General features: G+C 44.5%; 1 long non-coding RNA gene across 1 annotated transcript in view; it reads right to left on the bottom strand.

Moving 5' to 3' along the window:
* Window positions 1-1,216: 1,216 nt before the first annotated feature.
* LOC144479852 (uncharacterized) overlaps window positions 1,217-11,978 on the bottom strand; it is a 48,694-nt gene continuing 37,932 nt past the window's right edge. Inside the window, exons 9-10 of the long non-coding RNA XR_013495581.1 lie at window positions 3,676-3,705; window positions 1,217-1,906 (exon numbers count right to left, since the gene is read on the bottom strand). This is a non-coding gene — a long non-coding RNA (uncharacterized LOC144479852). The remainder of the gene's footprint in view (window positions 1,907-3,675; window positions 3,706-11,978) is intronic.

The following is an 11,978-nucleotide window of genomic DNA, read 5'->3' as shown; positions in this document are numbered from 1 at the left end:
TGGAGCACCCCTACCATTGGAACCCCCAGGAACAGAACTCCCCACCCTCACAGATTACCCACATGGAACAGCCTCAACCCCATGGAACCCCCATTGGAGTTGGAAATAGCTGCAAGGTGTGGGGAGTCATGTGTGAGGGTGTCATGGCAATTTGAGCGCAGCGAATGCGAAGGGGGGGGTAGGCGAGCACAAAGAGGGGAAGTAGAGCGGGAAGGGACAGCGATCGCAAGGGGGAGGCAAGCTCGTGCGAGGGGCCTGTGGGAAGGAATGCGGCAAGTGGTGAGCGCAAGAGATGCGGTGTGTCTAAGTGTAACCATGTTATTGTCAGGAGATGCTGCAGCCAATTTCTGTGCTACAAATCTACAATGAGATAGTGAATGGATAACCTCATTTAGCGGTGTTCACCCCGCTCTCTGACCCCAGAGAGAATCCCTACTCCTTTGAGTGATGTGTAATCTTTTACCTCTACCTAATCAGCCTGGCTTTAAGAGCAAATGCAACTCCATGAAGTTCGTTCTCAGTTTGATAAACTTGCGGCTAAGAATATTGCTGAAGCCGAGGAATGGTACAAATCCAAGTTGGCTGATGTGAGTGATTCTGCCTCTCGCGACAATGATGCTCTTCGCACAGCTAAACAAGAGAATAGTGAGTACCGCAGACAAATCCAGACACTGACCTGCGATATTGATGCACTTAAGGGAACAAATGAATCTCTTGAGTGCCAAATGCAAGAAATGGAAGAACATTACAAATAATGCCCAAGATACCATTGGCTGTCTTGGAGATGACATTGATAACTTGAAGGATGAGATGGCTCGTCACTTGCAAGAATACCAAGAGTTGCCCTGGACAGTGCAGCACTTCCTCAGTGGTGCGCTGGTGTCAGCCTAGATTCTGTTGTAGACTCTGCTGTAGGGCTTAAATACACCAGTCAATAGACCAGATCACTACCAACTGAATCTGTCTTGTAAATATATTCGATCCATTGTTACAGCACAGAAGGAGGCAGAGAAGGGTAATATTTAGCTAGAGTAGGTAGTTGGAACTGGAAAACGGGATTGGGGTCTGCTCACCAGCAACCACCCCCACCACCCCAAAACTTTGGGTCAAATGTCAGGTTGGGCGTCAGCAGTATGTGTACATTTTCCAGTATATATAAAGTAATGGAAGCAGTGACAATGTAAGGATATCATGTCACATTTTGTTCTTCCTTGCACTGGCCTGTTTAAGGCTTCCCCTATTGATGTATTGCAAGGAAAAGATAGATGAATTTAGGGAGCACAGTGATAAAAACTGCATTTCCTGGATAATTTCTACATTGCAATAGTGGAATTCAACATTATCTCAGCATTACTTATCAAAATGAGAACGCATAGAAATGACGGAAGTGACACCTGAACCATTTATCAAAATGGTCAGGGTGGGGAAAAAAGGATATACCATCTCTGAACACAGCTTATTATCAGCTTTTGAAATGCCTCAAAGTTTTTTTTAACAACTTACAGTTGTATAGGCCAAAACCCAGGAGTGTCCTCAAACAAAAAAAATGACAGTGACCAACACTGAGAGATCAGGATAGAATGTCCACTGTGGAAAGAGAATTCCTTGAAGGTGATGCTTGAAATTTACAGAGAGGAATGGAGAGGGACAGAGTTTTGAGGGATGGGATTCCAGGGCAGCTGAAGGCATGCTCACCAAGAGGGGCAAAGGAGGCCAAAAATCATAGGTAGATGGAACTGGTGGGGGGGGGGGGGGGATGGGGGTGCATAGCCTCAAAATAAACAGGAGTAGATTTAGGACTGAGTTGAGGAGGCACTTCTTCACCCAAAGCGTTGTGAATCTGTGGAATCCATAATCTCCCATCTTCTACAGATGTTGGCTCTCCATCCTATACTGTGGCTCACACCTAGGAACATAGAATATAGAGTTCAGCTTCTAGAACAGTCCTTTTACTCTGGATATACAAAGAGTACAAACAACAATACAGCACAGGAACAGGCCCTTCGGCCCTCGAAGCCCGCGCCGCTCCCTGGTCCAAACTAGACCATTCTTTTGTATCCCTCCATTCCCACCCCATTCATGTGGCTATCTAGATAAGTCTTAAACGTTCCCAGTGTGTCCGCCTCCACCACCTTGCCCAGCAGCGCATTCCAGGCCCCCACCACCCTCTGTGTAAAATACATCCTTCTGATATCCGTGTTAAACCTCCCCCCCCTTCACCTTGAACCTATGACCCCTCGTGAACATCACCTCCGATCTGGGAAAAAGCTTCCCACCGTTCACCCTATCTATGCCTTACATAATTTTATACACCTCTATTAGGTCACCCCTCATCCTCCGTCTTTCCAGTGAGAACAACCCCAGTTTACCCAATCTCTCCTCATAACTAAGCCCTTCCATACCAAGCAACATCCTGGTAAACCTCCTCTGTACTCTCCCTAAAGCCTCCACGTCCTTCTGGTAGTGTGGCGACCAGAACTGGGCGCAGTATTCCAAATGCGGCCGAACCAACGTTCTATACAACCGCAACATCAGACCCCAACTTTTATACTCTATGCCCCGTCCTATAAAGGCAAGCATGCCACATGCCTTCTTCACTGCGTTCTCCACCTGTGCCGTCACCTTCAAGGATCTGTGGACTTGCACACCCAGGTCCCTCTGCGTATCTACACCCTTTATGGTTCTGCCATTTATCGTATAGCTCCCCCCTACGTTAGCTCTACCAAAATGCATCACTTCGCATTTATCTGGATTGAACTCCATCTGCCATTTCTTTGCCCAAATTTCCAGCCTATCTATATCCTTCTGTAGCCTCTGACAATGTTCCTCACTATCTGCAAGTCCAGCCATTTTCGTGTCGTCCGCAAACATACTGATCACCCCAGTTACACCTTCTTCCAGATCGTTTATATAAATCACAAACAGCAGAGGTCCCAATACAGAGCCCTGCGGAACACCACTAGACACAGGCATCCAGCCGGAAAAAGACCCTTCCACTACCACCCTCTGTCTTCTGTGACCAAGCCAGTTCTCCACCCATCTAGCCACCTCCCCCTTTATCCCATGAGATCCAACCTTTTGCACCAAACTACCATGAGGGACTTTGTCAAACGCCTTACTAAAGTCCATATAGACGACATCCACGGCCCTTCCCTCGTCAACCATTCTAGTCACTTCTTCAAAAAACTCCACCAGGTTAGTGAGGCATGACCTCCCTGTCACAAAACCATGCTGACTATCGTTAATGAGTTTATTCCTTTCTAAATGCGCATACATCCTATCTCTAAGAATCCTCTCCAACAACTTCCCGACCACGGACGTCAAGCTCACCGGCCTATAATTTCCCGGGTTATCCTTCCTACCCTTCTTAAATAACGGGACCACATTAGCTATCCTCCAATCCTCTGGGACCTCACTTGTATCCAGTGACGAGACAAAGATTTGCGTCAGAGGCCCAGCGATTTCATCTCTCGTCTCCCTGAGCAATCTGGGATAGATTCCATCAGGCCCTGGGGATTTGTCAGTCTTTATATTCCCTAAAAAACCTAACATTTCCTCCCTTGTAATGGAGATTTTCTCTAACGGGTCAACACTCCCCTCCGAGACACTCCCAGTCAACACATATGTATTTTAAAAAAATGAAGTATACAATGTTTAATATCTTTATCAACATACCAAACTCTCCGATTGTGTTCTTCACATATTCTAAGAAATTAAGAGATATAAATTAGTTTTGGATAAATTCAACTTGTCTGTGTAATGATGCCAGTGGATGTTACTACTGGACAAGTCAGATCCCATTGTGGAACCTGGCTTGATAGATCTTAACTTATAAACGTGGAGGGCGATTACTGAACAGTCACTGATGAACTTTTAACAAAATAATAAAACATTTATTATACAATATTCCTTCACCCACCTTTATACCTTTACAGAATTGTACAGATTTGTAAGGATAACACAAGTTATAAAGTCTATCTTAAACTCTAATGTTCACAATAAGTACACAGTCCATGTAAACCAGTAGGTAACCTGTGGTCAGACACATTACACTCCAAAACCAAGTGACCGATGCCACCCTAAGCAGCTTCTATGGATTTCTCATCAGTTCCCCTCAGACATTTGTCACACGAGCCAACCATTCTGACTGCACTCATCTTTTTCCGAGGGTTTCCAATCTCAACGTTCAAATTACTCACTTTGGAATCTTCTCCCAAACAACGCTTTCTCCCGGATATCTTCAACAAGGTTTCAATTTCTCCTTCTGACATCCCTTTTGCCTGATTGCCAAGTACATTCAAACGTTGACCTCCATACTCTCCCAAATACTCAGTTGTTCCATCAGAGCAGCACTGTTTCACAGGCCTGTAGTTAGGAGTCATCAACCTTTGGCTGTCTCCTCTGATCTACTGGCTTCTCGCAGGCCCACTTTGTTCCACGTCTGCTCACTGCAACTTCGTCTTTTGACTTGGAATCTTTTCCCCTGCTCCTCACTCTTAACTTCACTCAACAGGTCCTTTTCCAGACTCTTGTTCTTTTCCTTTGACTAGAAGGTCTTCTTAGTGTCTCTTCCTCTGTTCTTTTGGGAAATTTGCTTACTGAAATGCACTCTCCTGTCCAACTCCTCCTAGTACCTGATTCCAACTGAACTAAAACTGCTTTCCTGTTTCTTCCTGTGTCTGTCTCCTGTTGCTAGGCAAAAGCCCAGTTTTCTGCATTAGGAGTCCGAAATTTTGTTAAATGTTGGTATACCAACAAAGCTTCAGATTCACAGGAAACTTTTAAAAGTGAAACCAAAACCATTCTTAACACACAAATACAAAATATAATTAAACTTAAAGCTAAAACGTTAGCTTATTCCTTTTACCCACAAATACAAATACAGCTTACTTAACTATCTCTATTTTCTAACATCTGAGATTAAGAACAGAATTTTCTGGATGTACACAACTGGTGTTAATTAGTAATCTTGATACAAAGATGTCTCAATGGAAGTGGTGTAATAAGGCTCTTTCATGAGAGGTGTGTCCTTAGGTGGGGCTTGACTTGGCAACAGTTGGCCAACATCTCTGCCAGGTGGGATCATTCGCCATTTGCACTGTGTATGAAACAGGTCCTGTCTGAGCAATCACAGTAGCAGGAACCCATTTAGCTCCAATAGCATGATTACGAGTTAGAACCTTTTATCTTGAAGCAAACATTCTTGGTTTTGATCTTTGTGCTCTTGTCTTGACTCGATCGTGCTTTTGATCTTGCACAACTTGTCATGTTTTCATTGGTTTCAGAAGATCAAAGCAAGTGCGCAGTTGCTGTCCCATTTTAAGGAATGCCTTAGATGCATTAGTTGTAGCATGTGGCATGTTTTCGTATGTCATAGAAATGTGCCCAGGCACTTCGAATAGAGACTGTCCTTGCGACGATCTTAAAGTGTGTTTCATGGTTTGAACAAATCTCTCTGCTAACCCACTGGTGGATGGGGTGGTGCTGAAGTGATGTGATGAATTTTGTTACTTCTCAAAAAATTCTCCAATTCCTGTGAGACAAACTGAGGTCGATGTCCGTCACAAGTTATTCTGGAACGTGTAATGACTGAACATTTCTTTTAGCCTTTGAATTGTACTCTCAGCAGTAATAGAGGACATCACTGAAACCTCTGGCTACATGGAATGAGCTCCACAATCACCATAAACGTTGTTCCTCCAAATGGACCAGAAAGATAAACATGGATGCGCTACCAAGGGTTTTCTGGCCAATCCCATGGATGAAGGGATGCCAGTTAGGCATATTCCTCACACCCTGACATGAAGAACAACATATTGCTGATGCACCATTGAAAGTATTCTGTCTGGTTGTATCACAGCTTGGTATGGCTCCTGCTCCACCCAAGACCGCAAGAAACTGCAAAAGACATGAATGTAGACCAATCCATCATGCAAACCAGCCTCCCATCCATTGATTCTGTCTACACTTCCCGCTGCCTCGGCAAAGCAGCCAGCATAATTAAGGACTCCACGCACTCCGGACATACTCTCTTCCACCTTCTTCCGTCGGGAAAAAGATACAAAAGTCTGAGGTCAAGAACAGCTTCTTCCCTGCTGCCATCAAACTTTTGAATGGACCTACCTCACATTAAGTTGATCTTTCTCTACACCCTAGCTATGACTGTAACACTATGTTCTGCACTCTCTCCTTTCCTTCTCTATGAATGGTATGTTTTGTCTGTATAGCACACAAGAAATAATACTTTTCATTGCATATTAATACAAGTGACAATAAATCAAATCAAGTATTGCCTTTGCTTCACGGGCTTGGTCCAGGCCAGACTGCCAAAAGTAGCTCCTAGCAATCTCTTTCATGTGAACAATTCCATGATGCCCTGAATGCAGTTGGTCTAACACTGGTTTCCTCAATGTTGGTGGAATAATAAGTCACATACCCTAAAACAAACACCCTGAACTGTCTGATAACTCCATCCTCCTGGGAACATAGGATGAAGGTCAGGTGAGACTTGGAAATCCAGTGATGAGTTGCCATGCACCACGAAACAAGTAGATTTTTTTTGAGCAGTGTCCACATGGCTGATTGTTAGGGGTAGCCTCGAAAGACTATCCATATTGCCTTGCAAGGTAGATTTTCAATATTTGATGTATGTGTACTCAACATCAATGTCCAATGCTGCATCCTGATTTCAGCTAAAGCAGGACGATCTGAATGTGGACTAAATATTGAGGTGAATGGTCATAGAACATAAAACAGTACAGCACAGAACAGGCCCTTCGGCCCACGATGTTGTGCCGAGCTTTATCTGAAACCAAGATCAAGCTATCCCACTCCTTATCATCCTGGTGTGCTCCATGTGCCTATCCAATAACCGCTTAAATGTTCCTAAAGTGTCTGACTCCACTATCACTGCAGGCAGTCCATTCCACACCCCAACCACTCTCTGCGCAAAGAACCTACCTCTGATATCCTTCCTATATCTCCCACCACAAATCCTATAGTTATGCCCCCTTGTAATAGCTCCATCCACCCGAGGAAATAGTCTTTGAACGTTCACTCTATCTATCCCCTTCATCATTTTATAAACCTCTATTAAGTCTCTCCTCAGCCTCCTCCGCTCCAGAGAGAACAGCCCTAGCTCCCTCAACCTTTCCTCATAAGACCTACCCTCCAAACCAGGCAGCATCCTGGTAAATCTCCTCTGCACTCTTTCCAGCGCTTCCACATCCTTCTTATAGTGAGGTGACCAGAACTGCACACAATATTCCAAATGTGGTCTCACCAAGGTCCTGTACAGTTGCAGCATAACCCCACGGCTCTTAAACTCCAACCCCCTGTTAATAAAAGCTAACACACTATAGGCCTTCTTCACAGATCTATCCAGTTGAGTGGCAACCTTTAGAGATCTGTGGATATGGACCCCAAGATCTCTCTGTTCCTCCACAGTCTTCAGAACCCTACCTTTGACCCTGTAATCCACATTTAAATTAGTCCTACCAAAACGAAGCATCTCACATTCATCAGGGTTAAACTCCATTTGCCATTTTTCAGCCCAGCTTTGCATCCTATCTATGTCTCTTTGCAGCCTACAACAGCCCTCCACCTCATCCACTACTCCACCAATCTTGGTGTCATCAGCAAATTTACTGATCCACCCTTCAGCCCCCTCCTCTAAGTCATTAATAAAAATCACAAAGAGCAGAGGACCAAGCATTGATCCCTGTGGCACTCCGCTAGCAACCTGCCTCCAATCTGAAAATTTTCCATCCACCACCACCCTCTGTCTTCGATCAGACAGCCAGTTACCTATCCAATTGGCCAACTTTCCCTCTATCCCACACCTCCTCACTTTTATCATAAGCCGACCATGGGGGACCTTCTCAAATGCCTTACTAAAATCCATGTATATGACATCAACTGCCCGACCTTCATCAACACACTTAGTTACCTCCTCAAAAAAATTCAATCAAATTTGTGAGGCACGACTTGCCCTTCACGAATCCGTGCTGACTGTCCCGGATTAATCCGCATCTTTCTAAATGGTCGTAAATCCCATCCCTAAGGACCTTTTCCATCAATTTACCAACCACCGAAGTAAGACTAACCGGTCTATAATTACCAGGGTCATTTCTATTCCCTTTCTTAAACAGAGGAACAACATTCGCCATTCTCCAGTCCTCTGGCACCATCCCCGTGGACAGTGAGGGTGAATTGTCATCCAACCAGATGCTGATATAATTTGTGGATTCTGAACATGATCCCCAGTGGTGTGCAGTCAACTTGAGTATATTGGTTCTCTGCTTTATTTAAAGTCTGTGAAGTGAACAATGTGGGTCTCTCCACACAAGAGGGCATTATGTGTGAGACAACAGCTGCAACTCCATAAGGCGATGCATCACATGCAAGTTGTAGAGGTAGGAGGATTCAAAGTGTGTCAGTACCTCGGTATTTGTCAGTGCTGCTTTAGCCGCCTTGAATGCAGCATCAATGGTTTCTGTTCATTTCCAGGCTTTATTATGACACAGAAATTCAGGGTTTCAGCAGGGTTGCCAGCTGAGGAATGAATCTCCTGTAATAGTTCAGCAGCCCTAAGAACGGATGAAGCAGGTTGATATTCTGAGGAGCCGGAGCATCCACAATAGCCTCAAATGTTCCACAGAGGGGTGAAAAAACTCGTATTTGTCTTTGCAAACCCATAGGCCTTACTCCTCTAACCTTTGTAAGGTGGTATCCAAGTTCTTGAGATGATCCTCATCAGTCTTGCCCTGTACTAAGATGTCATCAAGGTAACAGTGAACTCTAGGCAAGCCATTCAGAATCTGGTCCATGGCCCTCTGAAACAGGCCTGGAGCTGATGTTATTCCAACAGGCAAATGGCAATATTTGTACAGTCCCTGTGTTGCGATGGTAAGATAGTACTGTGACTTCTCATCAATGTGGCATAGGTCTATTTTGCTGAATTTCTGTCTACCAACCAGGACAACAAAAAGATCCTTGTGGTGACCCCCACAATCTCCCACATGGGGAATCACTATTTGATCTCCCTGAGGGGCTCACTGAGTATGAGTTCCCCTGCTAACAGGTAAAGGCTTACCCAGCTGGAACTCATTACCTAAGCCTTTTATAAGGCAGGCCCAGGACTGGGCCTGCTGAACTGTAATCCCAGGCAGGGATCAGTGTGTGCTCACCACAGTTGTGGCTTTAATTCATGTTCTGTGAATAAATGATATTCCTTTCCAGTCGGGTTTCCTGAGTTATTACAGTCCTCAGCCTGGGGAAGTGGATATTCAGCACACAACACCGGGGTAATGGTAACCTTGAAATCCCCACAGGTGCGTATGGAGCTGTATCTCTTGAACAGTGGAAAGATAGGTGTTGCTCATTCACTATAGGGGACAGATACCATCTTAAGCAGACGCTTCAGCTCACCTTTGACTTTTGGTCCTATGGCATAAGGCACTGTTCTGGCCTTCAGAAATGTTATTTGAGAGTCAGTTTTGACATTCAATTTTATGGTAATTCCCTTCATACATCCCCAAATTTCCTTTGAAAAGAACAGCATTGTTTTGTACAACAGCTGTCAGGCCAATTTCTTCTGTTGCAATGCTATGTACATCCGCCCAGTTTAACTGGATCTTCTCCAGCTGGGTGGTTGCCTTTTCAGCACAAACAGTGATAGATTAGCAGTCTGTCCATTTAGTTCCACATTAAATTCCATTCAGCCCATCAGGGGTACAGATTCCCCTGTTTTCAAAACATTTTTTTGCTGGTGGAAAATGAAGATGTTTAAGATTTTCCTTATACACAACATCTGGGGCCAAAGAAACTGCTTTCCCCTGTATCCAGTTCCATACGTATTAGTTGGCCCATCAGCAGCGGTGTTATCCAGGAGCCCTGCGAACTACCCGCCACTTGACAAGGTGTGGAGGGCACCCCTTCTTTGGACTCAGTATCACTCCGGTCCTCATATTGTATGATGAGATTTCGGAATATTTGGAAGTGCATGGTAAAATAGAGCGAACTCAGCATGGTTTTGTTCAGGGAAGGTCATGCCTGAGAAGTCTGTTCGAATTCTTTGAGGAGGTAACGAGCAGGTTAGACAAAGGAGAGCCAGTGGATTTATCTACTTGGATTTCCCAAAGGCCTTTGACAAGGTGCCGCACAGGAGGCAGCTGAGTAAGATAAGAGCATGGATAAAGGATTGGCTGACTGGTAGAAGGCAGAGAGTGGGGATAAGAGGGTCCTTTTCAGGATGGCAGCTGGTGACCAGTGTTCTGCAGGGGTCAGTGTTGGGATCACAACTTTTCACTTTCTCCATCACTTTATGCATCAATGGTCAAACTGAGGTCATTGTGGCAAATAGATGGAGGAACAGGTAGTATTGAGGAGACGGGGAGGCTGCAGAAGGACTTGGACAGGTTAGGAGAACGTGCAAAGAAATGACAGATGGAATACAACATGGAAAAGTGTGAGGTTACGCACTTTGGTATGAAGAATAGAGGCATAGACTATTTTCTAAATGGGGAGAGAATTCCAAAATCGGAAGCGCAAAGTGACTTGGGAATCCTAGTTCAACATTCTCTTAAGGTTAACTTGCAAGTTGAGCTGGTAGTTAGGAAAGCAAATGCAATGTTAGCATTCATTTTGAGAGGACTGGAATATAAAAGCAGGGATGTACTGCTGAGACTTTATAAGGCTCTGGTCAGACCACATTTGGAGTATTGTGAGCAGTTTTGGGCCCCGTATCTAAGGAAGGATGCGCTGGCCTTGGAGAGGGTCCAAAGGAGGTTCACGAGAATGATCCTGGGAATGAAAGGCTTGACGTATGAGGACCATTTGAAGACTCTGGATCTGTACTCGGAGTTTAGAAGGATGAAGGGGGAATCTTACTGAAACTCACAGGATACTGCGAGGCCTGGATAGAGTGGACATGTGGAAGATGTTTCCATTTGTAGAAGAGACTAGGATCAGAAGGCACAGCCTCAGAGAAAAGGGACAACTTAAGAACAGAGATGAGGAGGAATTTCTTCAGCTGGAAGGTGGTGAATCTATGGAATTTATTGCCACAGAAGGCTGTGGAGGCCAGGTGATTGAATGTATTCAAGACAGAAATAGATAGGTCCTTGATTGGTAAGGGGTTCAAAAGTTATGGTGAAAAGGTGGGAGAATGGGGTTGAGAAACTTATCAGCCATGGCTGAATGGCGGAGTAGACTCAATTGGCCGAATGGCCTAATTCTTCTCCTATATCTTATGGTCTTATGACATGCAGATTCTTTTTGTTCTACCCAACTGTGGATTTATTTTTCCCTGGTTTGTTCTTTGGATTCAGTGCTTCTTTAGTGGTTTACATGCAACTCAATGTGTCCTTTTCTGCCACACTGACGACATTCAGGGTCTCTGCAACAGCATTCAGATGGATGGTGGACCAGGCTTTCTACAATTGTAACTTTCTCAGCTGCTTGCTACCAGGTGAATGACAGTGCATTGGGTTGAGTAAGGGGATTTTCTCTACATCTTTCTCCTGAAATATTGTTGGTCTATGGGGCAAGTGCATTCAGAAACTGCATTTTGAGATGATCCTGCTCCAGTATTTACGATTTTGCATCTCAATAATCAATGGAGGATATTGGGGAATTTCTTTTCCATGTTTGTACTCACCCTGCCATGGCTATACAGTGAGTTGTCCTCCTAATAGATACAATGAGTTGTCCTATAATATTGTTCTTTTTTATTCCTTCATGGGGCATGAGCGTCGCTGGCTGGTCAGTATTATTGCCCATTCCAAGATGCCCTTGAGAAAATAGTGGTGAGCTGCCAATTGAGTGGGCAGCTGAGAGTTAACCACATTGCTGTGTCTCTGGTGTCACATGTAGGCCAGGCTACGTAAGGACGGCAGATTTCCTTCCCTAAAGGACATTAGTGAACCAAATGGTTTTTGAAAACAATCGACAATGGTTCCATTGTCATCATTAGATTC

This window comes from Mustelus asterias, chromosome 27 (assembly GCF_964213995.1).
Source record: "Mustelus asterias chromosome 27, sMusAst1.hap1.1, whole genome shotgun sequence".
NCBI classification, from domain to species: Eukaryota; Metazoa; Chordata; class Chondrichthyes; order Carcharhiniformes; family Triakidae; genus Mustelus; species Mustelus asterias.
The sequence above is the reverse complement of the archived record's forward strand: the minus strand, read 5'-3'. Positions and strand labels throughout refer to the sequence as shown.